The sequence below is a fragment of the Tamandua tetradactyla genome, chromosome 20 (genome assembly GCF_023851605.1).
Source record: "Tamandua tetradactyla isolate mTamTet1 chromosome 20, mTamTet1.pri, whole genome shotgun sequence".
Taxonomy (NCBI): domain Eukaryota; kingdom Metazoa; phylum Chordata; class Mammalia; order Pilosa; family Myrmecophagidae; genus Tamandua; species Tamandua tetradactyla.
The window spans coordinates 22,876,971-22,889,448 of record NC_135346.1 but is presented as its reverse complement, the minus strand read 5'-3'; the positions used below and the strand labels follow the sequence as shown (position 1 = coordinate 22,889,448).

At 44.7% G+C, this 12,478-nt stretch overlaps 1 protein-coding gene and 1 long non-coding RNA gene across 4 annotated transcripts in view; one reads left to right on the top strand and one right to left on the bottom strand.

The window, feature by feature from the left end:
* Positions 1-12,478, bottom strand: part of LOC143663919 (uncharacterized) — a 458,967-nt gene that overhangs the window by 17,825 nt on the left and 428,664 nt on the right. Inside the window, exon 9 of one of the 2 annotated variants that reach the window (XR_013166227.1) lies at positions 4,738-5,051. The exons of the other annotated variant lie outside the window; for it this stretch is intronic. This is a non-coding gene — a long non-coding RNA (uncharacterized LOC143663919). The remainder of the gene's footprint in view (positions 1-4,737; positions 5,052-12,478) is intronic. 2 annotated transcript variants of the gene reach the window in all.
* Positions 1-12,478, top strand: part of FGF1 (fibroblast growth factor 1) — a 118,974-nt gene that overhangs the window by 4,001 nt on the left and 102,495 nt on the right. For both annotated transcript variants that reach the window (XM_077137291.1, XM_077137289.1), the window contains exon 2: positions 8,199-8,381. The gene's annotated coding sequence lies outside the window, so the exon portion shown is untranslated. The remainder of the gene's footprint in view (positions 1-8,198; positions 8,382-12,478) is intronic.

The window sequence follows — 12,478 nt, the reverse complement described above, 5'->3', positions numbered from 1 at the left end:
AATAAAGGTATTACACTAATGCCAAGTGTTAATAATTGGGGGGAGGTATATGGGAATGTTACATTTTTTACATGGTTTTTCTGTAAACCTACAACTTCTCTAATTAAAAAAAATTAACTTTAAAAAAGATCTGAACCAGAAACAAACAAATCACTGCTAGTGAAGTAATTAACTCAGTAACAGATCTTCAATGAAGGATGTCTTACCCTGCTTCCTCCGATAAGCTTATGTCTTGTTCCACAGAGCTTGGCTACATGCCATCCATTTAATTCAAGTGGAAACAAATAGATGGAAAAAGATAGGATCCATAGATTTTTCCCTGGAGTCTAAATCAGGAGGCTTTCCCCTCTTCTCTACAGATCATTATAAATTTTATGAAATCCATCTTACTATTCTTTCCTATTTTCATTTCTGAGTTTCAAATCATGCTTCAAAAAGCTTTTCCCCATTCTAATATTATAAATCTTATTTCCCTCTAATGCTAATGTTTTGTCTTCTTACATATAAACCTTGGATTCATCTATAATTTAAATAATAAACTGGGGATCTGTGTTTTTTATTTGTTTGTTTAGTTGCTTCTTTTGCCAAATAGCTAACCAATTACTGAACCAGGAATTCTTAACCTGGGGTTAAAATGGGCTTTGGGGCATCTTGGAAATTACTGAAATTAAGTGTAAAAATGTATGGATGTGTAGGTGTGTGTGTATTTTTTTTTCTAGGGAAATAGGTCATGGATCTTGCCAGATTCTCCAGGGCTTTGTGACTCAGAAACCCCCCTGGACTTTCCATGCTCATAACATGGGGTCCAGGTAGATTAGCTGTGAACATTCCAATGCACTGTGGTTGAGTATGAGCCAAGAGGACAACTGTTAAACAATTACAGGGGAGGCCTGAGCGAGTACTCCTGGGGAAAGTTATCTGTTTTTCGCATTTCAGGTGAAAGCTGCACTATATTTTTGTTTCACATTTTGCTGAGGCAAAGAACAAGAAGTGACTCTGTCTCCCCTTGGGCCTATAAAACTTGCTTTTTAATCGTCAGCTGACAAATCAATGGAGATGATAAATCAATGTAGCAGACAAAACTTGGGGTACTCCTGTTACACTGAATTTGAGGAGGCTTATGGCCCCCCAAAATATAAATAAATGATAAGCTGTACATAAAGCTACCATTACAAATAAGGCAGCAGATCCTTAAGTGAATTCACATGCATTCATTTAATAAATATATATTCAACACCCTCTGTGTGCCAGGCATGGTCCAAGCTGGTGGTTCTCAAAGTGTGGTCCCTGGGCTAGTAGCATCAGCATGAGCTGGAAACTTGTTAGAAATGAAAATTCTCAGGCCCACCCCAGACCCACTGATCAGAAATAGAAGTACGGCCCGGTAATCTGGGTTTTAACAAAACTCCAGGTGATTGTGATACATGCTGAGATTTGGAAACCACTGTCTAGGTAAAGGAAATATAAGGGTGAAAAGACAGGCAAACCTCTGCTCTTGGGTAGTTTACATTCCAGGGTATGTGTGTAGGGTGCAGGTGGGTGCAGAAAACTAAGAGGTAAACATACAAATGAATATAATTTCAGATAATAGTAAGTTCTATGCAGGAAAAGAAAGCAGGGGGATGTGAAGGACAGTGATGGACAGTAGCGAGGGGCTGACTGAGACTGTGTGACCACGAGGTGGTGGTCTGAGCTGAAACCTGAGTGATGAGAGCCAGCCGTGCAAACATCTAGGGGCAGCAGTTTCTAGTGAGAAGAATAGCATGTGCAAAGGACCTGAGGTAGGACCAAGCTGGGCCTGTACGAGGAGCAGTGTAACTGGGAACAGAGATCACAGGGGAGGGTGTATGGGGTAAACCTGGAGAGACAGGTAGCAGTAATGAGCTTAGGTCTTGTTCCTGTTGGAACTAAACCTAAGGCACTGACATTGAGCAAGTAGGGACATGATCTGATTTACCATTTAACAGGATCCCTTTGGACTGGACAGTAGCAGGGATTGATGGAAACAGATATGTTATAATTTCACTTTTTACTTTTATCTTTTTCCCAATCTTTCAGGGTATTTGCATTATGCCCATTCCAACTTTTTCATGAGGGAAACGGCTGTCGATAATAAGGGATAGGGGGGTGGAACTGGTTGATGCTCTGGAAAGGATCAACCCTCTGGGTTTTAGGATTTATCTGGTCCAGGGACCCATCTGGAAGTTGTAGGTTTCAGGGAAGTAATACTAGTGCATGGAACCTTCGTAGAATCTCACATAGAGCCTTAAGTGTTCTTTAGGGTTGGCAGGAATGGTTTTAGTGTGGGTTTGGCAAGCGATGATAAGTAGCAATGTCTAGCAGAAGCTTATGTAAGAGCCCAGAGTAGCCTCTCAACTCTATCTGAACTCTTTCAGCCACTGATACCTTATTTGTTCAATTCTTTTCCCCCTTTTGGGGGAAGGCATTGTTAATCCCACAGTGCCAGGGCGAGGCTCATACTTGGGAGTCAAATTCCATGTTGTCAGGGCGATTTTCACCCCTGGATGTCATGTCCCATGTAGGGGAGAGGGTAATGATCTCACTTGCAGATTTGGGCTTAGATAGAGAGAGGCCACAGCTAAGCAACAAAAGAGGTCTTCTGGAAGTAACTCTTAGGCATATTTATAGTTGGCTAAGCTACTCTGCCACATAAATAAATTCACAAAAGCAAGCCCCAAGATCAAGGGTTTGGTCTATTGACTTGGAGTCCCTAATGTCTGAGACAGTAATCAGGGGCTTCCTGGTGGTCAAGTTTTATAGTTCCATATTTTTTTTCCCATCACTCAAGGGATTTTGCCAATACTTTTAATTATCTGCTCAATATACTCTGGGATGTAGCCAGATATTACTTTAAGGTATACAGAATTACAAACCCTCATTTCCATTCTGGGTTCCCTGCGTTTGGGCTGTTAAAAATATCTATCCAAGGGGTGCAAGGGTAGCTCAATGGTAGAATTCTAGCCTGCCATGTGGGAGACCCGGGTTTGATTCCCGGTCCACGCACTTCTCAAAAAACAAACAAACAAGCAAAACAAACAAAAAATGCAAACAAACAAAAATTCAATAAATGGTGCTGGGATAACAGGATACTCACATGGAAAAATAATGAAATGTGACTCTGCCATACAGCATAGAAAAACAACAACAACGACAACAAAAAGATCTATCCAGACAGGTTGAGTTATATTATGTGCTACAGAAAATTTACGTTCTGCACAAAATAAACCTCTCTTTCTTTGGTCTCAGAAAATAGGTGAAGTTCTAAAATGCAGACATTGTCTTCCACATTCCTATATTCTGATCTACGTTCGTCTAACCCAATCAGCCTCATTCTTATCGCTAATTGAAGCCTGATCTCTTTTCCAATTTCTTTGACGGTTGTTGGAGGTGGCAATGCTGACCTTCAGACCTGCAGAACTCCTACACTGAGTCTTAGGTGTCACACAGGTATCCAAAGTTCTAGGGAAATACCAGGTTATACGTATAGAGCACAGCCTCTCAAAGTATAGAAATAATTACCGCTCTGGACTAACTGTGACTACTATAACAGCTTACAATCTAGCCCCAGTTTCCTCATAAGTATTTTCTAAATGAGACCAGACAATATTTGCTCTTTAGTTTCTGGCTTATTTTGCATCACATAATGTCCTACAGGTTCATTCATAATGTAGAATGCCTCAAGACTTTGTTCCTTTCTATAGTAGCACAATATTCAACCATATGTGTACACCACAGTTCACCATTCTACTTCTCAGTCAGTGCATCCTTCCATCACCTCCATCTTGGCCATCAGATATAATGTCCAAAATCAACAATCAACACTCTCAATTTTATTATTCCCAAGAGAAAAATCACCGATAAACACACCCTCACCAAGTAGAAAATCCAAACCTCTCCTTAACTCTTGTCCCTCCCCCTCTATTATTTACCCCTGGTGTTACTGTGGTACTGTTGATGTCTTCCTGTTAACAGAGCCCATAGCATGCAATATCAGTTTCTCCCCAATACCTGGATATTACACACTCTTTGAAGTAGTTCATACAAGAACTTATTTGTATTTGTAGTGGGAATCTGTGGGATACATGGCTCTATATAACCCCTTTCAATAATGTTCACCTTCAATATGGCAATATTACTTATAGACCCATTAATGAACCACCTTCGCTTTTATCCTTTCCCTTACATTTAAGTTCAACCTCATTAGCTAGCTATTCCCCCATCTCTAGCTTCCATGTATCTCTAGATACCCTATATTCTGTATTATAGCCTCTGAGTTTACTTTTCCTATGGTCATAAAAGTGAAATCATATAGTATCTATCCTTTTGGGTCTGGCTTATTTTACTCAGCATTATATCCTCAAGGTTCATCCATCTTGTCATGTGCTTCAGGTTGTCATTTCATCTTATTGCTACATAACATTCCATCGTTTGTATATACCACATTTCGTTAATCCACTTGTCTGTTGATGGGCACCTGGATTGTTTCCACCTTTTGCCAATTGTTAATAATGCTGCTATGAACATTGGTGTGCAAATGCCTGTTTGTGTCACTGCTTTCAGCTCTCTTGTGTATATACAAAGTAGTGGTATTGCCACAGACCATTACTTTTTATGCAAAGATAAAATATTTTAAAATAGAACTAAAAAATTGGGATCAAGGAAAACGGAAAATAGAATAAACAATGGGTGATCAATATCAGAGGAGAGGAAGCCCACCTGTCATGATTGCGGCCCTTTCCAAGCATCCTCATGGAAGTTGCTGGAGAGCCAGGCTGACAAAATGGGACATGTTCAATGTTCTTGGATTTTAGCTCTATCAGGGAAAGGGACCTTCTCTCTTGAGAGCTGCCAGACCCCATTTCTGTCCTGCAGCGCTGGTGGGGTTTGTGGCTGTCAGACCTTCCTGGGCAACTAAATGCAACTCCACATGAATGCCTGCTTGCTGCATTTCCAGTGCCTTGTGTGTCAGTCACTCCCCCTGGTCATCTTGGCAGCTGATTCTCCATGAGTCCAGGATTCTCTTCATCTCACTGCATAATTGGGCATAAACAGGATGAAATGCTTTGTGGGGAAGGAGTGGCATGCAGCATCTGATTCCTCCTGTCAGCTGATTAGAATTTGTTTTGTCCGCACAAGGTCAAATGAGATTAGAAAGAAAAGGCAGTATGTCTGGGGTACAGTTCACAAAACTGCATTATTTTTTAAACAGATGAATGAAAGGGATGTTTTAAAGCACCTATTAAAAGTCAGTCTCAAAATTCAAGGACTAGAAGCCAGGGTGAAGAAAATGTATTTACTGTGGGCATTTTGAACTCTGCAGATTCTATCATGCTCTGCTTCTTTTTTCGTGTTGCTGCAGTTAAAAAGTGATAGTTTTATGCCTGATTTTCAGAGCACACAATAAATAAAACCATAGAAACATCACATTCTACAGACTCTTCTAAGAGGTTTAGAGCTACTTTCTGTAATAGCAAGCCCTGAAGTGCCCTGTAGCAAATTAACCTCTCAGGATGCAGAGCGAAAACGGTCACGTCCGGCACTGGCCACCAGGTTTTAGATGTAGATGATTCCAAGCAGGTCCAGCCTCCGTGGATAAACCTAGAGGCTTCTACTAGACCTTTAGTGAGTCCCTTTCCAGACAACCCCCTCCCCTGCAGATCTAGTAAACTCATAGAAGGTTTTAATCACTGCAGAAATGACTTTAAATGGGGTGTAGGTACTTTGAGGGAAGATGTGGTTTCTGTTACATGCTCTGTATAGGATTTAGCATATTATGGCTGCTAATAAGTGGCTTTGACAGCTATGATTTCCACTGACTATTTCCTGGCACATAGCTGGAGGGCTATTCTGAGGCCAGACTTTCAGACTAGGTGACCTCGAGGCCCCTCCCACTCTAAATAACAGTGAGGACAAAAACTACTATCATCGTCATGTCTCAGGACTCAGAAATCTGAATGCACATTATTTAAAACATATATCTACATATCTGACATAGAAATGGAAACACATCTAGAAATTGAAGGATTCTAAAATAAATTTTTAAAATGTCAAGCTGGGGGGAAATGCAGTAAATAAGGAATTGTGGATTCATTATTTCTCAGTATTTGGAGAGCGATGTTGCCAAATACCTAATACCAATACGTAGTCAAGAAATTAGTTTATATCAGTGGCTAGGGATTATGTTTGCCTTAAAGCTGTGTTGTTGTTGTTTTAACAGTGTTTCACAACGGGATTTAATGGGGAAATTAAAATAAAATAATGACTTTTACTTGCATTACCAGTTTTCAGGCTGTTTTTGCACATTTTGACATATTTGATCGTCATGCAATCCTGTGAGTGTTGAGATACGGTTGGGAATGTCCTATTACTCTCTCTGAGGGTGGGGGGATTTGGGAGCGCTGAAGGACTGAGTTACCCAGAATTGGTCAAAACCTTAGAGTAGGCTGACTAAAGAGTGCCAATCTGGGGGTAGGAGACCTGATTTTAGTCAAAGGATTTAGTCAAAGTTTTACCCCTTTAACTAGGGGTAAAACCCTGGGTGAGACTCTAAAACGGCATCCCTCTCCCCAGCGTTTTTAGGATGTTTCCTAACCTTAAAAGCCATCATTCCGTGTGGTTAAAAAAAGAGTTGATATGCATACTGTAAATAGCATAACAATTCTCCAATATTTAGAAGACAGTCATAGGAAATATTTTTATCTTTTGACAATTCAGAAGGTGCTTGGGTATCTTGCAGATGCTCAGAAAGATTATTCTTTCTTAAAAAAAGTTATCAGCATTTTTGGTTGTATACAAGGGTCAGTTCACAGAGGCTCTAGTTATTAGAGTCTGGATACATCAACTTTTTCTGTAACTTCAAGTCTCTTTGGGGAGAGTTGTTGCCCATCCGTTATTGGGGTTCTGGGGTATTTGAGCCTTCCAGTTCCCCGTTATAGGAAATGAGCTTCTCCAAGGCTCATCCCTTCAAAAGGCACCCGGATGGCTTCCATCTGGGTGTGCATGAAGTCTGGTTCACCTGTACCTTCCCCAAACTGGAGCAACTGCACAGAGGAGACAGAAGCCAGCAAGTTTGTTTTCCAATCTGGCAGATCAATCTGTGCCTCTCTATCTGAATCATTAGGTGGCAGGTATACAAACACACGTGCATGCACATGCACACACACACACACACACACACACACACACACCTCCCAGGCTCAAAGGCCTGCGTAAGGAGGAGGGGCTCTTCATCAGTTATAGGAAACTATTCATCATGTTTCCATCTGGTCTCTTCCAAAAAACTTCCATCCTGATCCCTGTCCTTTCAGTCCAGCTTCATTCCCTTCTAGCCAAAGGATTATTTATACAGGCAGGTTTCTCCCTTTCCTCCCTGCATTCTGGCCAGTTGGGTATAAAGTTGCTGCCTACCGCTCCGCTGAAGACATCTCCACCCCTGGAACTCGGCTTACCTGCAGATTCACCTAGTCCAGCAGGGACAGGCTTGAATACTGGTGAGGAATGATGAGACTATTCCCTCCGTGGCCCCTCCCCAGCCCTAACTTGGATGGCCTTTCCCTTCATTGGCTTTGCAAAAGGTCCTTGCAAGGCTGGGCTCTGGGCGTGGCACAGACAAGCAGACAGAAAGACAGACACGCACACACCATGCAACACACAGACACCTATCCCCCTGTGAGTGGACGCAAGATGCCAGAGCAGAAAAGGATTTCCTTTCATCCAGCAGCCTCTCATTCCAGAGAACCTCTCTGAGCCATGACCTAATGTTTCCCTGGTGACTGAGGTCTCAAAATAAACAGGAGTCTTTGCAGACAGGCTAGTAGTCCACGAAGCGCAGCCATTTGCCCCAAGTCAGACCACGTTAAAATAACACGCGGGGGAGCCGCAGCCACCGTCTGTCTCTGCCGCACCTCCCTGCTGGCCAACGGCACTGCTTTCCGGGGCCTTCCGCTGCTTGTGCAGAATCGGGGCACTGAACGCTCTGGCTGTGACCCTGTGAGTGGGGTGGGCGTGGGCGTCTGTCCAGGCAGGTCCCCTCCACTGATGACCTTCCCCCACCCAGCTCGCCTCCCTCCTTCCCCCACAGCTCTCCGGGACTGGTAGCCGGCTCTGTGGCATGGTGCATGGAGGCGGGCCAGCAACCTGATGTGCATGCCACAGCCCGTCCCCTCTCCCCCACACAGGGCTGCACGAGCCGAGAGGTTCAGAGTGCCAGCTCAGGGCTGCTGGGGAAGGCGTTGCAGCAGCAGCCCTCAGGGACAGGTACAACCACAGAGCAGAGGACACCACCGGGACATCCTCTCCCCTGGGACAGCTCAAGCGTGGACAGAGGCACAGCCCTCAGCCTACAGGCTCTGGAGCTTCAGGTAAGAATCAGGGACTTGTTCTGGGGAACCAAAAGCAGGTTATATTCAGAGCCAAGGGATGTCCGCGTGTGTGTGTGTGTGTGTGTGTGTGTGTGTATTTATTGTGTATCCCCAAGTATAAGTGTGAGGCTACTTGGAGAGGAAAGAAAAAAGGGGAAAATTAAGGCAGCAAAATGTTTTAAGCAGATACAACAGGAACTAGCGCTCCTGGAAATGAATATCAAAAAACTCACCTATGGCTGCATTTAAACCCTGGTGCAGATTGCTACTCTTGGGGAGGGCTCACTGGGGACATATACATGCAAAAATCGCCCTTACGTTTTAGAGACTTGTAAAAATGAAAATGCACCAGTGCGGCCCCATCATCTCCCTTCCATCCCTCCCCCCACCCCCCGCCAGGCCAATGAGGTCTGGAAAGAGCAGGAATGTTCACGTTTACTCAAGTGCTGGATGGGGACAGGCGGCTCTGCAGAAGCTGAAAGCTGCAGCCCTGCTGAGTCTGGCTGGCATTATCTTGCTGTGTCACGCTCAGTCTTTTGGGTAGTCTGGACACTTGGCAGCCTTGGAAAGCCTGCTCATTGAGTGGGCACCTTAGGGTCTATCAGCCTTTCGGTATAAACAACAGGCTGAAACAGGATTGCCTGATTGCGTCAGCTCACGGTTTTGGCAGGGTATTATTTTGATGGCCCCCTAGTCACCTGAATTACTTTTTGCCTTGCCTCTGACCTCCTTTGAAAGCAACATCCTCATTTCACTCTCTCTCCCGATAAGGAAAAGAGCCTAGCAGCTAAGCACAGGGCTCGCTCCGGGGCGTGGATGCTACCCACACCCATATCACATCAAACCATTCAGGGCTTCTAGAGAAGAGCACTTGGGACGTTCAGACCACCAGGCGCTGGAATGGGAATTCCAGGCATTTAACTAAATATTCATTTTTCAGAGACCCAAGAGGGAACCTACCTTATCTTGCCTCTCAAGAGTGCCCTCTGTCTCTGCAGAATTCAAGCAAACACTCAGTGCTTTCTCTGGCTGCATTAAATCCACTCCCATTTTTCCAACTTCCTTCACGCTTTAGTGACCAGAACGTCCCCTTTCATTTACTACAGGGATGCGATTGTTTAGGATTTAGCTCCACAAACGCCAGTGGGATGACACGAGCATCCCGGCAGAGGGCAGGCCAGGCTGCAGCTCACACGCCTGAGCGAGGACCAGCCAGCCCAACCATGGCAGAGGGTTGAAACGAACTGGACCTTGCTTGGGAAGGTGGTGTCTAGAGAAGGGCTGGGCAGCTGTTAACTGGGGCTATTTGTCTGCATAAGCGAGTCTGGTTTTGGTGGAGGCTCTGATTCACAGACAGAGGTTCCTTTTTCCTTTGCTTTCTTTGCATTGATACTTGAGTGCTTCCAAGGAAATGCCTCTCTTGAGATTATGTCTCTGAAGGCAACATCACCAGCCTGCTGCCTAGGTCACCTGGCGGAGGCAGGGAAGCTTTCTTCTGTGGCCTCTCATCTTTTCTAGTGTAGGTGAATGGATCCATGAATGAAATACTTAATCAGAAGCAAAGTTGGTACACAAAAAGTTTGAAAGAGAAAACATTGAATTTCTTTTAAACTCACTCCCAAATCTGATACATACATAAACATTTATGGCCTTCAGGGGTCCCAGAAGGATTTTAGGAAGTGGACTCTGGTTACTTAAGTGATGTGACTTTATAGGCAAGTCGCACCATGATACGCGAAATGATCATGTTTTCAATGGAGATGGCGCTCTGTCTGCACCAAGAGAAGGGACGTCTGATCCCAGGAGAGAAGGTATGCTGCTCATTGTGCTGACAGGCATACTAGTGGTCCCTGAATGAACTATTGAGGATCATGGAGTTTCCGTCCTGCCGTGCTAGCTGCCAGGAGTTAGATATTGCACAGAGTGGAAGGCACCCCCACTTCCACCTCATTATAGAGGCATTGCTTGGCTAACGCAATACCCCTTGGTTTAGGTTACTGGAAAAATAATTTGTAGTCATTTATGCCACAGACATACCGTGTTTTAGGTAAATCTAACACTTAATATAACACATACATTGTGGGTGAATGAGTATTTTCCTTAGGAAAGAATTCACCAAATCCATGAATGTCCATTGACTACTAATGATGTGTCCCATTTCAAGCTGTGAGTAAATCCAGCCCAATGCACCACAGAGAAGGGAAAGGACCTACTGGGTGGGCAGGTAACAAAGAGGTGGGCCTGGGATGGCAGGATTCAGCTGGAAGATGAAGTAAAGAAACTAGAGCAAGCATCTCCATGAACAGAGATAGAGGCAAGGGTGCTGGGCCAGGGCTTCTCACACCCTTCAAGCCTAAGGTCAGAGGTCATCCTGAGCGAAGCCTGAGGTCAAGATCTAGTGAGCCCAGGTATTGGGAGAGGAGGAATTGGCAATCCAGAACTGAATTTCTTAGTGCAGTGACATTGCAGCAATGTGAAAGAATCCTGCCTCCAAATGTGAGCCCTCCAACAATACGTTTGAAATGTGACTCACAGAGATTTAGTTCATACATAATTGCTCAAGTTTGCCTCTCTCTGTCGGAAGAATACCAGTGATGGCAACAGGTGTCAGGAGAGTGCCTACCTTGCATCAGGGTTGTGTAGATGTTGGGGTATATCTGATGTTGGGGGACCTCTGCCCTTCTAGGACCTGTAGTCCGGTTTATTCATTGTTGTTTTTTTTTTTCACATGGGTAGGCTCCAGGAATTGAACCCGGGTCTCCAGTATGGCAGGCGAGAACTCTGCCACTAAGCCACCATGGCCGGCCCTGGTTCATTGGTTTTTAAACTTTAATTTGTCTACGAATCACAGGGGAGCTTCTTTTACAAGTCAGGTTCCTGGGTCCTACCGGAAGAAGATACAATTCAGGTAGATTCATGAGGGGCCTGCACTGCATGCTCTGGGTTGATGCCAGGGGAGACTTTGGCCCCCGGACCACAACAAAGAAGCTCAGGTCTTGATATTGCTCTGGTTTCCTTCTCTTCTCCACTATGAAAGGGAAGAGGGAGCCATGCGGGTGGAGTTGTTCCCATTCAGTGATTCAGTGGCTACTGCTGTCTTTGCCATCATCCTCTTCCTGAATTACCACTTCCCATGGTCTGGACCTTCAAACCAACAACACAGCTACGGCATACTGAGTTCTTATTATGCGCCAGGCAAAATGCTAAGCTACAGTCACTTATGCTTTTCTCTCATTAAATCATCACAACAATTCCATAAGTTAGGAACTATTATTTTACACATTTTACAAGTGAGGGTAAAGACCCACTGCTAGTAAGTGGCTGAGCTGGGATTTGAATTCAGGACTAGCAGATTTTCAGAGCCTAAAGACATAGCCTCTATGGTATTTTATGAGAGTAATTTTAACTCCTGTCAGGTCAGTTCCTCCTTTCTCTCTCTTGAACACCTTTCCCCAGTTCACATTTCGATCTTATTGACCCTTTCCCAGAAGCCCATATAATTTATTCAAAAGGTGACATGTCCCTGTGCTTCCCCATGTTTATCCCATTCAGTGACTTCAATAGGGTTGGGTGGAAACCAGGTGCTGCAGGTGCCCTGCTTGGCCCTGACTTTGGGTTGGTCTAGTTGAAGGCCAACACATTGGCCTCTCTGTCGGCCTAAGTAGTGCCCTTGGGAGCTACAGGTAGGCCCCAGGCCCAGGAAGGAGGGATGGGTAAGAAAAGGAAAAAAAGGAGGCAGGAAGAAGAAGAGGCGAGAGAGTGGGAACTGGGATGGGACATGCTCGAGGGCCATCAGTGCCCATTTCAAGTCCGTCAGCTCATCCACCCGACAGTTACAAGAACCTACTGTGTGCCCCACAGTGTGCCAAACTCGGGGCTACAGCATGACACTGGAACTGCTGCAGTCCCCACCTTCATAAAAGTTAGGATCTAGATGGGATACAGACCTCATCCAACCAGTCCCTCTCCTGAACGGTCCCATGCGAGCATATGGCAGAGGCGCCTCGTCCGGTCAGGGCGGTCGGGAAAACCTGGGATGAGGTCTGGAAGGTCAGCAGGTGTCAACTGGATGAAGACAGTGCTTCCAGCAGAGGGAA